Here is a 6000-nt window from a genome sequence, read left to right on the forward strand (position 1 = left end):
GATAATAATAATAATAATAAAAAGTATTTGAATGGGTAAAGATTTTCAACTTTGGTACGTCACTCTTCTTTTTATTCCTCTACCAATATTTCTCATTTTCTTTAATGCTTCATTGCGAGTTGATTTAACTTGTACAATCAGATCAGCATCAACTATATAATTTCAGCTAGTGTAGAGTTAATTAGGGAGAGTTAATTTGATCCGTTATTAGTTAGTGGAGGAATATAGCACAAAGCCTATAAATCTGCTGCTTCAATTAAGGTTGTTTGTAGAATAATTAGGGCGAGAAGTATCATCATTCTTATTTCATATTTCTCTCATTATCCACTTGCTTATATATATATATATATATATATATATATATATATATATATATATATATATATATATATATATATATATATATATATATATATATATATATATGCAGTCGTCCATTAATTAACCCTTTTCAACATTAGCAATATGCTATGAAGGTTCGGTTAGGATGAACTTTTCTCGAGCTCGACAGATTATATTTATACATATAGGAGTTGATCAAAATAACGTGGTGAGAAAATCAAGCACATTTGCAAATCATGTCAAGCACGGCATGCATTATGTTCAAAGTTCGACTGGCAGCGAAGACCATAGAGGCAGGCTGCGGTACTGTTGCTGACTGCGAACCACGCAAATCACCATCGTAAATTTCTTCAACTTCATTTACTTTCATGATTTAAAAGGCTCGAAAGGAAACTGAAGTCTGCCTTTTGCTCCCCACTTCTGAAGCAAGTCATGACTGCATTTGTAAGCATGAAGATGCAAACCGGAGAGCTGGAAATATAATTGAATATCGAAGACCTCTTGGAGGGTTCTCCCATTTCCAAAATACATGCCTTGACTTTAGGGCTTCAAACACCTTAAATTGAGGGAGTACGTACTACCGTTTCTTTTGAAGCCATGGAAATCGAAACCTAATTGGGCGCACGCGAAATCATTTGACAAAGTGTGAGACAAGATAGGGAAAGAGATATGTTTTTCAATTCTTTTCATTTATAAGGTAAAAAATGATACCAGTAATTGTTTATGTTTTTTTTTTAAACCTTTATCGTAAAACTAAGCTCCTTTTGTTTTTGATTTAAGATAAGACCAGTAAAAAAGGATATTTGCTTTATCACATCAAGAATATTCAAAACATTAAAATTATTCAAAAAATAATTTCGAGTTTATTCAAGTTTAAATCTGTTAGTATGCAAAATAAAAACTCATAACAAATATGCTTTTAACATAAATATAATAAAAAAATTCTAGTATGTATATTAAACATATATTCAAACTTGTAATTGATATCAATTCAAAGTTAACATATATACTAATAATAAAAATATCCATATTTCAATTAAATCAAAGGATGATACTTTTCAACATTAGCAATAAACTTTAGATCATTTTGGAAGAAAATCAAAGCATAAAAAATATAAGGAAAAAAATAAAAAATAAAGCAAGAAAGAGTATGTAAAAATGTATATAAAAAAACTTATTCCGATCTCTTCTTTCACCTTTTTTTATAGTGAATTTTTTAAGCTAAGAAATTAAAAAACTAATTTTGATAATAATTTGAATTAATTTCAACTATTATTAATATTTGATTAGAAACCATAAAAAAATAAACCAGAATGTTTCATTTGGCTATAAAACTGAATTTTTAAGCTTAAGAATTGTTTAGATCCACAAAAAATGCTTTTAGAAGAATCTATTGAAGTTCAAATTTTAATTAGCAAAAAAATAATCTTTTGTGTCTTAAAATATTATTTTACAATAAATTCATACTTAGACTTAGACCTAGGCCTAGTCCGAAGCACGAGCCGACATGTGTGCGGGTTTAAGCCTAAAATTTTTTATTTTTTTTCTACATAGAGTATAATTTTTCTAAAAAAAATTTAAATTTCACCGAAATTTATCAACTAATATTCTATAAAAACAATTATTTAGCCGATTGGATGGGGGTTTCTTTTCTACCGTCATGTTTTGTTTGGTCCATTCATCACATGACTTCTCTTCCGTTTGCCCTTTTCATTTCTCATGCACTTTGTTTGTTTGTTTGTTTTGTATATTATTAATCTAGTGTATTTATATAAAATAAAATATTCTTCAATATTTCAACACACATAATCAAGAAATATAACTCGTGTCAATTACCATCATGCCATCGTGAAGGTCGTCAACGAAGGAAAAAGGAGGAGGACAAGCATATTTGTGGCAGTAACATGGCCGTGGGAGAAAATATTGAATGGTAATGATTGCAGAATTACTTATTATCTCTGGCTGGTTGAAAATAACGTGGGAGAATATACAGCAAGATTATTTTTTGCGTTCTTTAGCTCTCTCAATTTCTTTCTTCTAGTACAGAGCACATGAGGAGGAGGACAAAAAAGGCGAGCCTATAGCGGGAGTTGTTGGAACTCAACCTTATCGAACCGCCTGTCCTGTTTTTTACTGTTTTCTTTTGGTATTACTCAGTAACGTGGCGGTGAGAGCTTGTGCTTGGTGCCTGTTTGATGTACTGGGATTTGACGGTCCACTTCACGAGTGGTGACCTCCTCGCTCATATGGAATCGATATTGTTATAATGTTTTTGACAATAAAAAATAAATAATTTGTTTTTCTTTTTTCCTTTTTAAATCGTCGAAGAATCAACAAGGTCTCTGTGAATTTGTCTGGCCGTCTAAGTAAGAATTCCAACGTGGTTATTATACAGAAAAGGTGGTAGTGTTTATTTTTCTATTTTCATTTTTATATGAAAAAACAAACTCGACGAGTCTTCCAAGCAATCCAAGCCTAGGAAGATATTACTGTAGAACAAATGAGAAAAATAATTATCACTGTTTAGTGTGGAACACGAAAACGATCTCAAATAAAGGTAAAAGGAGAACAGACAATTCCCAACAACCAGCCATTCTTCCCCGTACCAACGAAATTTCGTGATAGCTATTTAAGATTCGAAGATCACATGAGATGAACAATGCTGTATGTAATAAGATATGAAACAGCACAGATTTGTCGGCAAGACGTTGGGGAAAAATGGAACGGTCAGCCGTCAATCAACTGCAACTGGGGTCTACAATTAACCGACAAATATGAGACGTGTTCCTAACGTGGCAAAACTGTCAAAAACCGACACTAACCGTGTCCTCGTTCTCTTCTATTTATTGTCCCTCGGCACGTAGCCGAACCTCGAGTCATGGGCACTGCTTAAAAAATAGACCCCCCCACCATTATTTCCTCTTCTCGGTCCCGTCTTCCAAAACCTACTTCATGGTTTCTCTCCCTTCAAGTCACCGCAATGGTTGGGCCACCTCACCACCACAACCATTCCCACCACCACCATCTCCTCCTGACCACGACCTATTTATTCAGGACCCATGTGTGCCTATGTGCATATGATCCTAGAATTATGTGTTTTAGTATCTTTTTTTAATTATTTGCTTCTGGGTTTGGTATAGACACCGAAATATTATGGACAAATCAAACGTCTGTTCGGTAGACATATAATAACGAGGACACATATCAGATTGTCAATCATGGAGTGTGGTTTATATTTATTAATTTACTCTATCAATTATAACTATACCCAACAGCTCCTTTTTTTGAAATAAAGTTTAGGGTCTCCTCCACCACGTATAGTTTTTTCAACTATAATGATATAAATGGGAAGAGCTACTCTCAACATGCAATTCAAAACAGATACAGCACTAAAATTATGTATTTTCCTAACTAGTTCTGGAACACACATCCATGAAAATTGCTGCATTAATTAAAACAAAACTATTTCTCCTATATTAATTGGCAAGAAAACATGTATAATAATACGTAGGTGTGTGTATATATATATGCGTACACACAACATGTTAAATACACGGGTTTTGTATGTGGTGATCACGTTGTAGATGTTAACTTTATTTTAACATGAGATCTATATATTATATTTAAACATTTAGGGTTTGGTTGTTTTTAATTTTAAAAACATTTAAAAAAAGATTAATTTTTTTAATTTTAAATTGATATTTTTAAATCTCGTTACAAACCAGTAATCATCGCAATTGATTCCCCCTGAGTCACGCGCGGATAATGAAAGCTAGTGTCCCCACAAGAGAAGGGGGTCAAAGCTAGAGCATGAACCATAAATTGCATTCTCCCCTGTTTGTCACGTCGAAATGAATGATGGTCATCACTAACAGTGTGGCGACGCCTTGTGTAATGATTTTACAGGGAACGTGCATGAGGGAAAGCCATCGGTTCTTGCATCCAAGATTCCAAAGATCTAAGAAACCGCCTTTGCACGTGAGATTTTCTTTTTTAAGAGAAATCAAGCAAGAAGAAGCGAATCCACGTTAATTCTATCATATAATTAGAAGGAAAAAAAACCTCTAACAAAGTCCATTAGCGTTTCATCGAAAAATATTAAAAAAACTAACATATAGAACATTGCACAGTTAAAACTAGCCAAAAAATAAAACAGAAAACAAAATAATCAACGACAGCATCGGTGGCCGTAATCATACCAGTTTACTGCCATGAAGCATAATTAATTTACTAGATGTGTGATTTAAATCAAATTCATCTGTTAAATATAATTATGCTAATGCCTAGTTTAATGTGATACCTGCAGCAATATATTTTGCATACAAGTTAACCAGCAGAATAATGCTAATCATGTAACAAAATTAATTGAATAGAAAATCAAGATTGAATTTTTCTCTGTGACCCAAAACACAAGAACCTAAAGCTAGAAAAAGGATGGACATGATGAAAAAACATCAACATGCATGAAAATTAAAGATACGGAAGACAACAGAGGAAACAACAGGAAACATAGTTGGACAAATTTAAAACACAAAAATAAATAGGGTCAGTTTGAATCCAAAACCCGTGACCCCTCTTATTTTTAAAAACTTTCATGCCATATTGAACAAATTTCAACTTCTGATACAATAATGTTTAGGCTTGAAAATTTATGATCAAGAGTTTTTTAACATATAAATGCTTTTAAGTATGTTAAATGTTAAATTATATCCTTATGTTGAATAATATTTTTAATAAAATTTGAACCTTAAAGGATGCAAAGAGATCTCAAATATATTTATTAACAATATTCAATGACTATTTTTCAAACATCATCAACTTCAATTATAAAATTTAATTTATTGTACCGAGGATGTTGAGATTTTGTTCAAAGGACCAATCCTAGATCTAGTTGTTAGGATCAACTAGTCAAAAGGAGCAGCAAGAAGTCAGCAAACCTGCTAACTGTCACCCCAGCAATTCTCTATCAGAAAAGCATCGAAGGGTTTCTCCTAATCTAAACTAATTAATACAGACATGGATAAAAGTAATTCTCGCTTAACAACAGAAAAGAGAGTTCTTGTGTTTATATATACTGTAGATTACTGTTTTTTAGAATAGAAAAGAAGGACAAAGTAGAGATAAAGGGGATAAAGACAGGAAAAAAAAAGGATAAAAACAGGATTATATATATATAGTGGTATATAAAATAAAATGATTGTTTTTGTATCTTGTTTAGTTATGATGGATAAAATAAAATAAAAAATTACAAAAAATTTTTACCTACTAATATATTTTAATAAATAATTACATATTTTTTTATTTTAGTTTTATATTAAGTGTTGAAATTAATAATATTATAATAACTCTAGTTATAAAATCATGATTGATTTGATGAGTTGACTCGAAACCAAGCTCATCCTGGGCTTTGACTGCTAAATGTTGTTTTTTAAAATAGAAGAATGACTGACTCGATCTCACCTAGTCAGAAACCCGGGTTGGTTCAAGATAAAACACCAATCAAAAACTCATTGACTTTTTTGAATAAAATCTTTTGATGAAAACAAGGTTATTTTGATTATTTTTTAAAAAATATCAACTCAATCGGGTTGATCCTCTCGACCCTTGACTTGATCCTTACCTCGGGTCGAAGCTCAAATTTAATTTAAAAACTATAAT

The sequence above is a fragment of the Populus nigra genome, chromosome 8 (genome assembly GCF_951802175.1).
Source record: "Populus nigra chromosome 8, ddPopNigr1.1, whole genome shotgun sequence".
Taxonomy (NCBI): domain Eukaryota; kingdom Viridiplantae; phylum Streptophyta; class Magnoliopsida; order Malpighiales; family Salicaceae; genus Populus; species Populus nigra.